This window comes from Marmota flaviventris, chromosome 2, assembly GCF_047511675.1.
Source record: "Marmota flaviventris isolate mMarFla1 chromosome 2, mMarFla1.hap1, whole genome shotgun sequence".
NCBI lineage: Eukaryota > Metazoa > Chordata > Mammalia > Rodentia > Sciuridae > Marmota > Marmota flaviventris.
Window position 1 is genome coordinate 179,847,354 of NC_092499.1, and position 17,616 is coordinate 179,864,969.

Genomic DNA, 17,616 nt, shown 5'->3' on the forward strand with positions numbered 1-17,616 from the left:
TATCCCCAGCCCTCATAGTCTTTGTCTTTTTCTGTTCGCTGTTCCCTCTGTCTAGAATACCCCACAGCATTCTGTAAACACAATTCCTATAAAAATGTGAGGCACTAATATTTCTACCTGTAGAACACTACACGTTTTATTGAAACTAAAATTCAAATTCAGGGCTTTTATTTTGTGTGTGTGTGTGTGTTGCTGGGGATCAAATCCAGGGCCTGATGTGTGCTAGGCAAGCACTCTACCACTGAGCCACATTCCCAAACTTATCTGTTTTAGTTAGGGAGTTACAGTTCCCAGTACAAAAACCACAAATAAACTAATAAAGATGTGTTAGTTCCTGTTAAAACTCAGAGGTGGGTCAAGCTTCAGAATGGACTCTTTTTTTTTTTTTATTTTTAGATGGACACAATATCTTTATTTTATTTTTGTGTGGTGCCGAGGATGGAACCCAGTGCCTCACGCATGCCAGGCGAGCATGTTACCACTTGAGCCACATCCCGAGCCCCACAGAATGGACTCTCTAGTTCAATTTTTGTATAATGTTTTCTTAGTTCTGTCTTCCTCCAAAACTTCCATCAGGTTTTGTCTTCTGACTGGCTTTCCTCATGGTAACTAAAAAAAAAAAAAAAGAAAGAAGAAGAAAAAAAAATTTGGCTGCAACTGTAGGCACACTGCACCACACTATGTAGAAAACAAAAGAATATTCTTTTATTGACCAACAGCCCTGGGTCCTTAACAATTAGGTGGCAAGACAGTATAGAGATTTAACATGCAGGTTCTAAAGTTGGACTTAAAATTATTATCTCTTAAGTGTATGACCCTTGGGAAAGTTAATCTGTGACACGGTTTCCTTATCCGTATAATAGCGATTATAATATCATCTTCTTCAAGGCTGTTGTAGGAATTAAATAAACTTGAAAAGCAGTTAGCAGACTTCCTAGCAACTAGTAAATGCCCCATACATGTTGGCTTGTGTTGCCACTGTATTTCCTTAGAAACATCTCCCTTCATACTGTAATCTTCAGAGATTCTTCTGGAAACACTAAGTCTTCCTGAGATTTCTCTGCTGAATTTGTAGTTAATCATTCAACAAATATTAAAAGAAGGACTATTGTTTTGGGCTCTGAGGAATGAGCAAAACTGACAATATCCTGTCCTTGTGGAGATTACATCATAGTTGAAGGTGGGGATGGGAGAGAGACAATAAAGAAATACACACAATAGGGTTATGAAGAAAAATCCAGCAGGAAAGGGTAGGAGGAAGTATGGCATGGAGTATTGCTATTTAATTTATTTATTTTTGTGGTACTGGGGATCCAACCCAAGGCCTTGCACATGCCCCAGGCAAGCATTCTACCACTAGGATACACCCCAGCCCTTTTAAAATTTTGAGAGTTGCCCAGGCTGGTCTTGAATTTGTGATCCTCCTGAGTAGTTGGCATTCTAGATGTGCACCACTATGCCCAGTGGGATGCTGCAAGTTTAAATGTGGGCCAGGGAAAGCCTCTTAAGGTAAGTGAGCCATACCAATGTCTTAGAAAAGAGAATTTGAGGCAGATACTTGCTATTGCAAGTGCAAAAGCCCTGGGGCAAAAAGCCCACATTGTTATAAAAAAAGGGATAGAGGCTGGAGCAGAGTAGGGCAGGGTAAGACTAATAGAGATAAAATCAAAGAGTAGCAGATCACACAGGATTTTGTAGAACATCAACATAATCTTCAGTGCCAGCTAGGGACAGGGCATCACCTGCACAGGTAAATTTTTGTAACCAAGGCCATAAACTGAGCAAAGTGACAGCCTTAAGTTTTCTGGTGGTAGGGCTGAAGGGAGGTCAGAGAACACTTCTCAGAGGAGGTGGTTCCTAAACTGAGTGCTGAAGGATGAATTAGACGTATCTGGGCAGAAAGGGAGGAGAAATTCAAGTACTGAAAATGCTTACAGCAGAGAATGCTGAAAGATTGTGATGTACTTAACTAAAAATGGTAAGGCTAGTGTGCAAGGGAAGAGCCAGGGAGTTACCAGAAAGTAGGCAGACTAGGCTGGCAGGGGTCAACTTTAATTGATTGTTTATTGAACACTAGATATGTGCTAGCCATTGCACTAATTCTGGGAACACAGTGATGAAAATTCCTAGTCTCATGGAACTTACATTCTAAAAGTGGAGAGACAAAAATACATAAATAAACAATCGACAGAACAAAATGTCAAACTAGAGAACACCTTTAGGAGGAAAGACCTCTCTGAGGAAGAAATATTTAATCAGAGACTTGGGGAAAGAATATTCTGGGCCTTGCTCTTCTGTATCACCATCTCTCTAATTTGATTTCTCTTCCTTTTTAAATAGGACATGGAGGTCATCAAATAAAGGAAGGGCAGTTACTATTGTTGGTTTGCCAGAGTCAGGACTCTCAATTCAAACTGTTCTGTTCTCAGGAATTTCACATCTTAGGCAGGTTCTAGGAGAGGCAATGTAAAAATATAATCATGAAACTACAGATGGGAAGACGCATGAGAAAATCACAGGTCAGAAAAGGTATGAAGAAAACGGTCCATTTCCAGCCCTCACGGAGGTCTATAGCTGGCAATGGTTCTTTTGTACTCTAAGAAGACCCCTCCAGCTGTTCTGAGATGTTAGAGCCTGGAACTGTTTCAAATGAGATTCCTACAGGGATACGCTTAGGAGTGTTTAGGAAGAATCACTACCACTCGGTCATATAAAACATCACCACCTCAGAAGAGAAAAGCTACTTGAACATAATTTTTTTTTTTTTTTTTTAAGTAATTGGAATCTCCTCCCTGGACCATCCTCACCGCGGTCTCTCCGCCTAGTCCCAGCCTTTGGCAGCGAGGAGCGATCCTCACCCAGTCCGCGAACCGCTTCCTTGAAAGTGAAAGGACCTGGCGCTTCTCCCCACCAGATCTTTTCCGGATTCCTCCCGCACCGCAGCCAGCCTACTGGTTAGGGCCTTATCTCCAAGCCTCGCCCACTTCAAGCACCACCCTCTCATCCCTCCTTTAGGGCCCGCCTCCTTCCGGCTCCTCCCCAGATTGGCCACCTCAGACCCCCTCCTCCCTGCTGTGCTTCCGGGCCCGCCTCCTCCAGGCCAGCTTCAATCCCCCGCAAAGCTTCTCTTCGGCTCCGCCCACACCCTCCTCCCTTCAGAAGGCCCCGCCCCCTTCCGGACTCTTCCTCTGGGCATTTTCTCTCCTTAGCTCCACCTACTTCTCCTCCTCCTGTGGAGCGCTGCCTTGGCTCCTCGGTCTCCCAGGAGATCTTCTACACCTATCTGGCACCCCAATTCCCAGGGCACCACCACGCTTTCGCCTGCCCCGCCTTCAGCTCCATACTGGTGTAAGCGACTCCCTTCCCCACCTAGCCCCGCCTCCCCCCGTCAGGCCCCGCCCCAGCCCCGCCTTTCTCCTCTTCCCCGCCGAAGCTCAGGACCTTTCCAAAGCCAGACTCAGAGGGTGGGGAGGGTTCTTGCGCCTGGGGAGCCGGGGTTTTTCAGGGGTTGCGGACTCCTAGTATTTGTGTCACCGTGTCCTTCCCGGGAAACAGAAGCTAGAGGGAGGGAGAGCCCAGGGCTAGGATCGGAGCGGCAGGCAGGGCCGAGGGAGGGAAGCCGCTCTGGACGCCCCTATCTCCGCGCGCCTGAGTGGTGCGAGCCAAGGGAAGGACTCACGGCTGCGGTGCTCGCGCCGCTGTCAGTGCGGCGGGGCGCGCGGGCAGCGCGGGCGCAGGGCGCAGAGCCGGGAAGCTGAGGGGGCGGTCGCGGTGGCGACTCGCGTGCGTGTGCTCGGTCTCCTCGCGCGGCGGCTAGGGCCGCCTCCTTCCTCCCTCCCTTCCGCCCCCGAGTGCGGCGGCACCGCCTCCTTCCGCGCCGCGCGTCTTCCTCCAGACCTCTCGGCGCGGGTGAGTGGGGGCCCGCGGGCGTCTTCTTCAGCGTGCGGGGGTTGTTCCTTGTGCCTGTTCTGTCGCCCACCTCTTAAGACTCGCCGCTGCCTGTTTTTAGAAACTCTTTTTTCGGCCATTCGGGGAGTCCCGGGAGCCCGAGTAACTCCAGGCCCCCACCTCCCCTTCCCTCTCCCGGGTCTGCCACTCTGGGCTGGCGGCCCCGGCCCACCAGTGCTGGCTCTTGGCCTCCGTGGCGCTCGCTGCCCGCTTCCTTCTCGCGGGCCGGGCCTGGGCCAGGAGTTGGCGGGGTGGGCCCGCGCCGCTCGGAAGTTGGAGTCTTTTGTGCTCGCGCCCCGCCCCGCCCGGCGAGGGGAGGAGGGAAGAGAGCGGAGGCCGCGTCCGGGAGGCCTCGGGCGGGGAAGGCCCTGGTCCCAGCCCCGGCCCCGGGCTTCTTCCGGCTTTCCCGCCCGAGCTGGGTCAGCCAGCTCCCCAAGGCGCGCAAAACTGCCCCTGCTTCGTTCCCGAAGGGTCTGAGCGTTTTGCCCCCCACTTCTGCCTGTCCTGGGCATGTTGAACATCTCGGGATCTGAGAGGAACAACAGGCCCACGAGCTGGGGCGGTGATCGCACTTCACCTATTCCTCTTGGCGGGGGAGCCTCGGTTTGCTCCTCCGTGAAATGGAGTAAAGAGAGAAACTAGCCTCGCAGTGTTCGTGTATTCAGGGAGGGAAACTAACATGTGCGAGAAGTGTTTAATACCAACAGGTAACATTTAATGAGACTGACTCAGGAACTTCATAAACCTGTATCATTTAATGCTAACAGTGGCCTTTCAGGGTTGTTCCCAATTACAGAAACAGGCGCAGAGAAGTTAATTTCCTCCAACTCACCGTAGCCACAAAAGTGCAAAACATTGGTGCTGTAACTCCTATTTCCTGGTGTATGTGTCATCTCTTAAGTACAAAGGATATTTTGACTTACTGTTAGGTCACATCATTTAGAGATACAACTCTGGGTTTTTCCTGACTCCTGGGCCGGTGTCCACTGTACTATAGGTGAAATCCCAATTTGCTGCTACTAGAGCTTCAAGGGAAAGGAGGTGTGAATGGTTTCTTGCTGGTATTGCTTGTATAATTTGACGGATGTAGGAGATTCCAGATCTCAGACACAACTGAAGTTCTCCAGCATTTGGCTAAAGTATGTAAACAGTGAAGTCCTTCCTTCATTTTGCTTAGGGCTTGTTTTTCCTCCCAAACCTTGCATGTCATCTAGGTTTAGATTTGTAGATCCTAGTTGGGAGAAAGGGTTGAGTATAGCTCAAGTCCTCTTTTTAAAATTTCTCCTATTTTCAGATAAGGCCCAGAGGGGTTAAAGTGAACTAAAATTAGCTTTGGCAAGTGTTCCAGTTTTCCACTGTGTTTGATCCTGGTTGTGGGGAGTGTCTAAAAATTAGGCTGAGAAGTTTTTTTCTGCCAGATCTTGAGGAATCTCCTGATGTTTGCATGATTTCTTTGCCACTGGTTGGTCTGCTACACGACACCCACCCCCTGCCTAAGATTTCTAGATTTAGGAGTGATGGTATATAGGAGGTGGCATATAGGAGTTTCTTCAACTCACAGTAGCCACAGAAGGGCAAACAGTGATGCTATACTTTTTATTTTATGGTGTATAAGTCATTTCTTAGCAGAGAAGATATTTTGACTTAGTGTTAGGTCACATCATTTACTTACAGACAACTTCTTACAGACTGGTCCAACTTTCATCTTTCTCTTCTTCCTATGGATTGAACCTTGGAATGGGAAGTAAGTTGTCCAAATTCATAGCCTGCCTTAGGGACAGTCAGAACCAGAATCTCTAGTGGTCTTGCTCCCAGTCCAGTAATTTTTAAATTTCTCACATACCTTACCACCTCTTCAACCTAAGGCACTAAACTACTTATTAAGGGCTTAAGACCAGAAACCCTGAATATGGAAATACCAAGTAGTTACACCTACTTTCTGTGCCCTATGTTAAAAGGCCAGGTTTTGTACAGGTGTACCAGTTCTCTTAAGTAGTGACTTTTACATTATTTATAGTTTACAGTACTCATTTGTTACCATTATCTGATTTCTAGTTTTGTGAGTTTGCAGAGCATGGTTTACGTCTCCTTTTTAAAATTCTTATATTTATTTTGGCCATAGATGGACACAATACCTTTTTTTAAAAATATTTATTTTTTGGTGTAGATGGACACAACACAATGCATTTTATATATATATTTTTTATGTGGTGCTGAGGATCGAATCCGGGTCCTGCCCGTGCTAGGCGAGTGCTCTACTGCTGAGCCACAATCCCAGCCCATAATACCTTATTTTATTTATTTATTTTTATGTGGTGCTGAGTACCTCACACATGCTAAGCAAGTGCTCTACCACAGAACCACAACCCCAGCCCTTATGTCTCCTTTTAACTGTAACAGTGGAGACATACATAGCAAGGTTAGGGCTCTTGTCTTAGATAATGGAATTAACAAGTGTTGAAGACAGGATATCTTCATGGATAGAAGATTTGAACTTGCATCATGTACTGAGCCACTCATTGTGGCCCTCTGAGCTTCAGTTTCCATATGTGTAAACTCTCATAGGATTGTTGTGGGTCGATGAAAAGATAGATGTCAAAGGGCTTTGTTGAGTACTTAACATGTACTATCAGTCACTGGACTAAGGACTTTATGTGGAACATGTCATTTAATCCTTAGAGCAACCTATGAATTGGGTACAGAGGTTATATGACTTGCTTAGGACCCTGTAATCAATAAGTGGCCAAGCCAGGGTTCAGACTGCAGACAATGTAATTTTAAACTGGTATGCTGTAAAAATTGTGTGTGTGTGTAGGCATACTTTAAAAAAAATTTTTTTTTTTTAGTTGTAGATGGACACAGTTTTGTTTATTTACTTTTATGTGGTGCTTAGGATCGAACCCAGTGTGTCACACATGCTAAGCAAGCACTCTACTCCTGAACTGCAATTCTGGCCCCTACACATACTTTGTGTGTGTGTGTGTGTGTGTGTGTGTGTGTTGCTGGGGATTGAACCCAGGGCCTTGTGCATTCGAGGCAAGCACTCTACCAACTAAGCTATATCCCCAGCCCTACACACTTTTTTAATTTTACCATTTTAACCATTTTTAAAATGTGCTATTCTGTGATATTAAGTACATTCACTTTCTACAATCAATCACCATCATCCATCTCTAGAACTTCTTACATTCCCTATCTGAAACACTCTATCCATTAAACACTCCCTATTCCCTTTTCCTGCTAGCCTCTGGCAACAACCATTCTACTTTCTGTCTTTGAATTTGACTACTTTAGGAAACTTGCATAAATGGAATCTTAGACTCCTTGTCCTTTTGTGACTGGCACAAATGCCTTTTTTAGTCTCCAGAGTGTTTGTAAATGCAAATTGATTATTTTCATCTGCAGTAGGGTGTGGCATTAAGCCCTAGAGCAGGAATCCAGGCCTGGTTGTATGTTTTAACCCCTCCTCTTCTGGGGTTGAAGTTCCTTATTGCTGAAGCCCTTTTTGGATCTGCTAGTTCCTTAAGGCTGTATCTTCAGAAGAGATCTACCCTTGAAGCAGAACTCAGATAACTCCCCATCTTTGGTCTTGTTTGCACCTGCTTTTTGACCACTCAGAATCAGAAAAGCAGCCATGGGGCTGCAGTGATCAGGAATAGCAGTGCTATCTATGACAGCAGCATGAATCAAAAACTATTCAGAGGCTGATTAGTGGATTGCTTTTATAATGTGCTCCTTCTCTGTGTCCTCTTCTTTCTATAAAGGTGCATAGGAGGGATTAACATTTGGGTTCTTAAGAGGGTATCAGTGGATTCTTACTGCTTTCAGGTGGTTAAGGTGAAGTTAGATGCTACATTTAGCCTTTTAAAATTCCCTTGTTGAGATTCTGTTTCAATGGATGCCTCATTTGTTACTGGAAAGTTTTCCATTCACCAAATAATTTTAAAGCATCTATCAGGCATGGTATTAAGTTGGGGATTTAGATGCATACAGCCTTGTGGGGAAGACAGGCAAGGAAAATATGCATATGAGAAGTGTTGTGGAAAGGACCAGCATCATGAGAGCACAGAGAAATGGTATTTAACCCAGTATTGGGGGACCAGGAAAGTTTTCCTTGGAGAAGTTGGCTAAACCTAGATGCTGAGAAGAAAATTGGTGTAAGCCAGGAAAAGAGGTAGGGAGGCAGCAATAAGACTGTTCTGATAGGGGCTGTGGCAGTGGCTCAGCTGTATTGCACTTGCCTGGCATTTGTGAGGCATTGGTTCGATTCTCTGAACTGCATATAAATAAATAAAATAAAGGTCTGCAACAACTTAAAAAAAAAGTTCTGATAGAAGGAACCTCAAGTCCAGAGATAATGAAGATAATAGGTGAGATTTTTGGCTGTTCATTATATTTAATAAGTACTATACTAAACATCTTTTCTTGGGGGAGGTTTACTGGGGATTGAACTCAGGGGCGCTCAGCCACTGAACCACATCCTCAGCCCTATTTTGTATTTTATTTAGAGATAGGGTTTCACTGAGTTGCTTAGGGCCTTGTTTTTGCTAAGGCTGGCTTTGAACTCCCCATCCTCCTGCCTCAGCCGCAGGTATTACAGAGGTGGGCCACCACGATCCACTCTAAACATCTAATAGGTTAATTCACTTCTTTCCATAACCACCCTGAGAGGTAGGTACATTTATTCCTATTCCTGCACAACCCCAAAGACTGCTTATATTAAGCCTAGAAAAGCTTAGATTTTCTCCAGATAGTGTCCCCTACATGTACTACTGTATCCCTCTCTTTTGTTCTGTTTTGCCTTATTGGGGATGGAACCTGAGACCTTGTATATGCTGGGCAAGTACTTTATTACTGAGTCATATCCCCAACCCCAGAAAACAAATATGAGTATAACAGCCTGAGGGACCTCATGTTCCAAAAGGGTGTTAGATACGGTAGCTAGGAGTTGAGGAGAGGAGTCAGGGAGAGGGTAGTGGCAGAGCAAGACAGAATGGGGATTCTTTATTAGAAATAGGAGTCAGGAGACCTTGCCCTGGGCTCCAGTCGTTTTGTCAGGTGGCAAATGTCCAGGTTTATTCATCTGAATAAGAAGGGAAATAATGACTAGATGACCCCCAAGGTTCCTTCTAGCAATAACATTTTATGGTTCTAGATGATGATTTAGACAGTATATCTCTAAGAGAGGTAGGTATTCCTCCCTCCTTTCTTAGGCAGTGTTGGTGGGTCGGGGTAGGGATGGAGATAGCAAGCAGGTTTTCACATGAGTGTAAAAGCCTGGTTTTGTTCATTTTTTCTTCTTCTTCTTCCTTTTTTTTTTTTTTTTTGGTACCTGGGATTGAACCCAGGGGCACTCAACCACTGAGCCACATCCCCAGCCCTATTTTGTAATTTATTTAGAGACAGGATCTCACTGAATTGCTTAGCACCTTGCTTTTGCTGAGGCTGGCTTTGAAGTTGTGATCCTTCTGCCTCCGCCTCCCAGCCACTGGGGTTACAGGTGTATGCCACTGCAACCGGCAGTTTTATTCAATTTTAACTTAATGTATAAAATGTATAATGTCACTCTGCTTTCCCTTGGGTACTCTAAGGAAAGTTTCAGACCTGTGCTCAGGGTGCAGCTCACAGACCCTTAGGACTTTAGAAGAGAGAGTAATGGGATAAATTGGAAGTTTTCTCAGTGGTCTGAGGATCATTTGGTTTGGTCCTTGCTAGTAACTCAGTGTGTGGGCTTGACCATGTCCCTTTCCTTCTCTGGCCCTGTTTTCTCATAAAGTTAATCCAGGAGGTCCCTGCAATTCTATAAAAGTTCAAAGAGTATGTCTGGGAAGTGGACCCACAAAAAGGATTGGAGCGCCCTCCCTACCCTTAATGATTAAATAGAAAAGTGAATCTGCCCAAGTATCAATGTTAGTTCTTTTCTGTATCCACAGCCCTTCCTTTTTCCTCAGTGTGTTGTCATTTATAATAGTAATAAATAATGGTGCTGTACCTCCTGGGAGAAAGAGAAAGAATGGGATTTTTGTCTCTGGGCTCTAGTCTCCACCTCTAAAAGAGCCATTCAAGGGCCGGGGATGTGGCTCAGGCGGTGGCGTGCTCGCCTGGCATGCGTGCGGCCCGGGTTCGATCCTCAGCACCACATACAAACAAAGATGTTGTGTCCACCGATAACTAAAAAAGTAAATATTAAAATTCTCTCTCTCCCCCTCTCTCACTCTCTCTTAAAAAAAAAAAAAAAAAAGAGCCATTCAAGCTGTCCACTGCCCTCTCCTCTCAAAGCTGGGGTAGGGAAGGTGGGTTGTGTCTGAATACTCAGATTTGCTAGAGGGCACATGTATTAGGAGTGCTCTACTGACTGAAGTACAAATCTGGCTAACTTCCCAACATACCCAGTGAGTTCCACTGGGGCATTTAGTGGGCTTTTGATGCTTGCCAAGCTCATGTTAATTGTAATTATCAAATACTCTTCGGAATATCAGTTTTCTTGTCTGTAAAACAAGGGTGCTGGACTAGAAAATCATTTATTTTTATGTGGTGCTGAGCATGCTAGACAAGTGCTCTACCACTGAGCTACGTGGAATAGATCTTTTTTTTTTTTTTTGGTACCAGGAATTGAACTGAGGGGCACTCAACCACTGAGCCACATCCCCAGCCCTATTTTGTATTTTATTTAGAGACAGGGTCTCACTGAGTTGCTTAGTACCTTGCTTTTGCTAAAGCTGGCTTTGAACTCACTATTCCTCCTGCTTCAGGCTTGGGCTAGATAATCTTGGATGATATTTCTATATCTTTTAGTAGTCTGAATCTCTCTCTCTCTTTTTTTTTTTTGGAAATAGTAATAATTCATCTTTGGAAGGAGAAAGGACTTTTATTAGGACATTGAGAGTATCTCAGAGGGTTAAATTCCAGGTTCATGGACAATAACTTTCAGTATATAAACAGATATTGCTTTTTTTTTATAGTGGGCAGATTGCTAAAAAATTGCCTGTGAGAAAAATTTATCAAATTGTCTGTTGAGTTCCTTTATAAACTTGGAGCTGTGGTCCCATGGGACAAACTTTGGAGTCTTAAGACTTATACATTTATTTATTTAAAAGAGAGAGAGAGAGAGAATTTTAATATTTATTTTTTAGTTTTTGGCAGACACAGTATCTTTGTATGTGGTGCTGAGGATCGAACCCAGGCCGCACGCATGTATGTGGTACTGAGGATTGAACCCGGGCCGCACGCATGTATGTGGTGCTGAGGATTGAATCCGGGCCGCACGCATGCCAGGCTAGCGTGCTACCGCTTGAGCCACATCCCCAGCCCCTAACATATTTAAATATGTAGCAAACTGTTTAAAATCACATGAAGAAGGAGAGAGAAAAAAAACAAACACACAATAAGATTCTTCTCAACTGTAGTAGGCCTGGAACAACACTAGACCAGGAACTTGGATTTCCTTAAAGCATTTATTTGTTTGTTTGTTGGGGCATAATAGTTTTATTTTGTTTATTTTTATGTGGTCCTGAGGGCCTCAAACGTGCTGGGCGAGCGCTTTACAACTGAGCCACAACCCCAGCCCTCCTTAAAGCTTTTGCCTTATGTGAGGTAGATTACCTGGCTCTTGAAATGCCATATGTAGAATCTGAATAGTTTTGTTTATTTTTCAAGCTAAGAATCATTGCTTTATTCCAAATAAGTATTCTCTTTTAGAAGGTCAAGTTTAGAGGCTTAATGTTGTTGGCTAGGTTTTCTTCATTCCAGAGGCATTTATCTGGTATTTAGCTGTCTCTTGTTTATTTGTTTTATTAATTATTTTAGTTAGCTTGTTAAAGGTGCTGTTTGCATGGTTTCTCTTGGTCTGTTTGTTTAGTTTCCTTAGTAATTCTTTGTGCTAGTGAAAGCAGACTCAGCAGTAGATTTAAAAGGGTCGTTTTGGTAACTCATCATTTCTGTAGGTCTGGGTTTTCTTTATGTAAGACATGATCGTGCTGCACTGAAAAGTCAAATGTTCCCTGCTTCCACAAGACCACTATGAGACTTTTGGACTTTATTCTTGTAGTTAGCTTTAAGCTGGCACTGAGGAATGATGCATCAATATCATAATGAGGGCAGTGGTGCTGTCATAATTAGGGCTGTGCATGAATCAGTTGAATACAAGAATAACTTTTCTTTAAACCTTAAAGATTTATCCTAAATTGATTTTCACACCAATTAAAATCAGTCCTTACTACACTTAGGGTTTTGGGTAGAGTTACCATGCTGAGTAGGTCACTTAGTATGCCAGGATTACTGAAGCTTGGAAATCCAACAATCTTATCATCCCTAAACTCAACCATTCTTTCCAGTAATTTTGAGTTCCTACTATGTGTTCTTCCTATGGGGAACATAAAAATCAATCAGGACATGAATCCTGCCCTCAAATTTATTTCAGCATTGAGAGGGAAACAGATAAATCCTAGTCCCTCTCTATCTTCGCTGCTATGGCACAGATATTTGGGTTGTGAGTTTGAACTGGAAATAGCATGATTGATGAATTTATCTCTAGGCAAGGCAATGTGTATGATTGTCTGACTTCTAGTACTTAGACTTAGTTTTGGTATTGTTCCTGTTTCCTCTTCTTCTCTCTGATATAATAGCTGCTTACCTTTTATTATTAAGGTATCCAGTTCCCAATATGTAAAGTCAAGAATGTTAGGGTAGGGACCAACCTTGTCCTCCAGGTTTAAATGTTCATATCTGCTTATTGTCTTCCTATTCTCATGTTAGTTCTGTGACTGGTTTCCAGAAAGATTTGGTATTATCTAGCTGCTTATTTGGGAATGAATAAAATTAAGTTTTATACTGAATTATTTTAAATTTTATTATACAGTTTTAATACAAAATACCTATTTTGTTTGCAAGTAGAATTATTCATGGTGTGGTTTTTGGCATTTGACCAATTTGCAACTTACTAATGGTGGTTATACTGTGGTTCTCAAAGCCTGTTACTGCCCATGCCATCCTTCTTTGAACAGGTAGCTGCATGAAGCCCTAGGAAATGGAAGTGGAGGGAACATTGACGATGCCCTAATCTTGAAAGACTTTTCCCTTCTTTGTATCCTTAAAGGAGAAATGTTATTTGTTGAGAAGCTATGTTGTGTTCATGATTTCTTCCAACAATTTAGCATTGCTTATGGGGTCTAAAAGAAGAGAAAGGAAGTATGCCTATGTTATTTCCTGAAGGTTGGGGTTAATGTTGAAATCAGTTGATCAAACTATTTAGAGCCCACTGTGCCTTACTTGGGGCTGGGGGGCAGGGATATAAATAAATGAGTTAGGCACACTCCAGTCTTCAAGGGCCTTATAGTGTCTTTGGGGAGATAAGATAATAACACCATGGAGACATAGCTGATAAATCAGTTTGTAGGGCTTAGTTCAGGTGACTAAGGTCTATCCTGGCATTAAGAAGGCCAAGTAGGGGCTCGGATTGTGGCTCAGCGGTAGAGCGCTCTCCTAGCACTGGCGGGACCTGGGTTCGATCCTCAGCACCACATAAAAATAAAGGCATTGTGTTGTGTCCATCTACACCGCCCCCCCCCAAAAAAAAAAAAAAAAAAAAAACTTTTAAAAAAAAGAAGGCCAAGTAAACTGGAGAAGTCATTTTTTCTCTTTCAACCTGCATTTTCTAATCTGTAAAATGGAATTAATACCTCATGTCTTGCCTTCCTCACAATGTAGTAAGGGACAAATAAGATAATTTTTTTAAAAGTATATGGAAAATAATGAGGCACTTTATATATGAAGAATCCATTAATCATTTGTCAGAGGTGATGGGTCAGTGGCAGGGTTTCTCATAGGTGGGGAGATCTCTTTGGGCTTTAGTGATCAGGAATAGTTATAAGATCTGGTCTATGGAATTGAGAAAAAGAATAAGGGAGTGGGGATGGAGTTGTAGCTCAGTGGTAGAGTGCTTGCCTAGCATGTGTGCAGCATGGGTTCAATCCTCAGCACCACATAAAAATAAATAAGATAAAGGTATTGTGTCCATCTACAACTTAAAAAAAAAAAAAAAAAGAATAAGATAGTGATTGTTTGAGCTGGATAGGCTTTGTAGCATAAGGATAGTGATTATATGTTGTCTAGGACCACCCTAATTTCTAATATTCTGTCTGGTTGAGCTTATAAATTATGAAATGCCAGTGTTTCCATTTCTGTATTTTGTCTCAAAACTACCCAGAAGCACCCTATCTTTTCTCAGTTAATGTTCTTCCTTGTCTCCTCTCCCTTTTTCACAAAGTCATAGGGAATTTGGGCTACAGAGATAGAAGACATTTTGTGTAATGGGCACAACTTGAGCAGAGATATATAGATGACCAGACAGAGTAGCATCTATATTTCTGCTAATGAGCAGGGGTTACAGAGGTGTTCCATACTTCGTGGGAGGGTGATGCCTTCTTATACCGTCCAAGAACAACTGCAGAAGATCTTACTGCAGTGAATCAAGTTTGTATTTAAATGATCAGTGCTTATAATTACATGATCTTGGGAAGAAATTAATCCAGCAGTCATACTTGAAGTATGTGGAAAGAATTTGTTTTCATTAACATGGAGAAAGGAGGGAAACACCAAAACCTAAAGAGCTTAGTCTCTCATAGCTCACCTATTACTAGTATATTTACTCAGGGAAAAATTGCCATTTCTTTCTTAGCTTTTATCCTGCTGGTGGACCTAGCTGGGTGTTTATTTTCTGTAGTTTTACCAAATCACTTTGAAGGCTGGCATGAACATTGATCATATCTTAGAGCCTTTCTCTTTGTTCTCTCAGCAAATATTAGAAAATGTACCTTAAATTACCTAGTAGGGGAAATAAGATGGCCCTGTATGCTCCCAGGGAGCAGCACTTTCATGTTAAATAGTCAGCTCCTGATCCTGTGCCAGGTCCTGGGGAGTTTGTTCAGAGACTGAGGGTGCTTGAGCTGTCACTGGAAACAGTCATCAGAGGGTGTCTAGGCCCCTTGTCAAGTTGAGTACTTGATTAAAAATCTGACCTGGGTTCCAAACCTGTCTTTTATATTAATAATAGCTCTCCTGTGTTGGGTGCCCATTTTGTCAAGATACTATTCTTAGTACCTTGTGTTCATGCTAATTAACCTAATATTTACTGAAGATTACTATGTGCTAAATTCTTTATACATAAAAAATCTTACTTAATTCTCACCTCAACCCTGATATGTCTGTTGATACTTTTAGGTGCCTTTTCTAAAAACTGTGTGTGTGTGTGTGTGTGTGTGTGTGTGTGTGTGTGTGTGTGTATTCCCTGCTCATACATCTAACTGGGGAGACTTGGTAAATAAAAAACAAAATTTTTTCCCCCAGCATAAACATTTTTTCCTTGTATTGAGTTACTATTTCAAGGGCAACTAGTCTATTTTCTCTTCTGTCTGGCAAAGTTGGTATGGCTTTTATGGAAATGATGAAGGAATCTGGAGAGGAGAATAACGATGGAGCGAAGCATCGAATGCCATCCTGCTTTAAGGGTGAACAAACATTTAGTGTTGATACTACTATTTGCTCCCAATGGCATCTGACTGTAATGGAAGCAATTTTGCTTTTTTGCAATGAAAAGAAATTTTTAGTTGTGAAGTTCAGGGGAGAAGAGTTTTAAAGGTAACTTTTTTGGGGGAGCCAAGCTGCTCATACCTTATCTCACATGGGGATTCCTAATGCTTTTTGTTCCAGATCTGTTCAGATTGTCTTACCTACTAGAACTGGCAGCCCCTTGGGATTTGTTAGGCCTATGTACATATTTTGTTTGGCCTATAGTATTTTTATTTTGAATTGGACCCTAGCCTGGGAAGATTGGGACTACTTTAGTGGAGATAGCCCTGGAATGTGTGCTATGAGGTGACTGATATTCATGTAAAGAGGGAGGAGAATATTTGAAGAAGTAATGGAGGCTAGAACCTGATGTTTACCATGAGCAATTTTCCTAGTCACAGGAGTGGGAATAGGCAGCCTCTAGTTGTTCCCTTTCAGAAAGCTTCACTCTCAAGCCCTCTACTGGGGCTCCTTATATTATGACTCTTGGTACACTGGCTTGCCTGTTTAAATCAGCTTGTAGCCTGGCTTTTTTTTTTTTTTTTTTTTTTTTTTTTGTGGTGGTGGTAATAATGGTGTGGGGGGGGGGACTCTGAGGCAAAGAGACATGTCTGGAATCTTTGTGCAACCCTTTGGAGCATCAGCTCAATTTAGCAGAAGCTTTGAATTTACAACCTCACATTCTTCATTTCTTCCATTTATTGCTTGCTTATTGTCAGGCTCCTCTAGATAGGAAGATATTTGTTCTCAAGTTTAGTCAAAGCCACACCATTTCTATTATCTCTTTCATACCTCTACCCATTGCCAGTTGCTGTTTATCACCAGATGAGCACTTTTTTCTTGACATACTTGATCACTTTGTTTTCCTACTTGCTTAGCCTCCAGACCAACCCAGCTCTAGATGGAACTCTCTAGTTACAGTGCTGGTAAATCCCCTGGAACTAAGTGAATGGTCTTCATTTTGGTGCCACTCTTGGCTATTTGGTCTGTGTCTGGGTTTGTTTTAGGACTCAACATGGACAGCAAACTAGCCAAGACTTAATGGACCTTATCTTTGTCAAGTTGTTCCCCCACCTCCCTTTCCTCAAAGACTGGGTTTTGCTGTATTGCTCAGGTGAATCCTGGCTCAGTGTCCCAAATAACTGGGATTATAAGTGTGTGCCAATGTATCTTGCTAAGTGTCGTGTCGTGTGTCCGTCCCCCCCCCCCCCAAACTTGAAAACTAGATGTAGGGATGGGAATTGATTTAAGGTGTTAAGAAATCACAACATCTAATTAAAATCAAAGCTATTGTTCTACTTAGGAGTTAGTTCCTGGTCTTATTTTCCCTCTAGCTGCAGTGAGTAGTATCTACTATGTATTGAAAGTAGGTAACTTTTGAGTAAGTGACTTTTCTTACTGCCTCTTCCCTTTGACTTCTTATAATTATTATAACATTGACATCCAGTATGTGGAGCACCATGGTAATTTCCATGACAACTGATCATGATTTCCCAAATAAAGAGAGGAAGCTAGCTAATAAATCTTAGAGCCTCAGAAGGTTCTTGTGACTCTACTAGAGTTTTGAGCTTGAAGAACTTTCCCGCAGCAGTTGCCTAACTAAACTTCTTCTTTGTGGGAAGCCGTTCTCGCACATGATTGGGCACCTCCCTGACTGGGTGTGAGGCATTAAGCCAAGCTGTGTCAGAACCTATCCCCACCCTTTTTAGGTACGAAAGCCCGTCTGGGTGGGGGTGTGACTGACCATTGACACTGAGACCAATCACTGACCCTGACCTTGGAATGCTGTCCCCCTCGACCTTCATTGGATGGAATTTTCCCCTAAATTTCTTGTTCCCCATTAAAAGGCCACTCTCTGGCGTGCCCTTCCTCTCTCCTGCTAGTCTCGCTACCCCATCTGGTGGCTCGAGGCAGGAGCCAGGGAGGGCCGTCTCAGACCTGGTCAAGAAAAAGGTAAATTGAGTTTATGTGTGTTTATTTTGATCTCACTAGTTAACTTCTATGCTTAGGACCTCTAGTATGAAGCTAGCGTGCTGGTTGCGCAGCAGACTTCTTTAACTGGAAGAAACAAGTTCAAAGGGGTTAAGCAGTTTGCCTAGGTTG

General features: G+C 43.1%; 1 protein-coding gene and 1 long non-coding RNA gene across 7 annotated transcripts in view; one reads left to right on the forward strand and one right to left on the reverse strand.

The window, feature by feature from the left end:
• Positions 1 to 317: 317 nt before the first annotated feature.
• On the reverse strand, positions 318 to 3,310 carry LOC139704769 (uncharacterized). Its single transcript, XR_011706756.1, has 2 exons — positions 3,220 to 3,310; positions 318 to 609 (listed from the first exon to the last, which is right to left on the reverse strand). It is a non-coding gene; the product is annotated as an uncharacterized lncRNA (long non-coding RNA).
• Raly (RALY heterogeneous nuclear ribonucleoprotein) overlaps positions 3,252 to 17,616 on the forward strand; it is a 78,573-nt gene continuing 64,208 nt past the window's right edge. For 3 of the 6 annotated variants that reach the window (XM_071608852.1, XM_071608851.1, XM_071608853.1), the window contains exon 1: positions 3,713 to 3,909. The gene's annotated coding sequence lies outside the window, so the exon portion shown is untranslated. Of the gene's footprint in view, positions 3,349 to 3,712; positions 3,910 to 17,616 lie in introns of those variants that run through there. The other 3 variants (XM_027945216.3, XM_027945214.2, XM_027945217.2) reach the window with 3 other exon arrangements.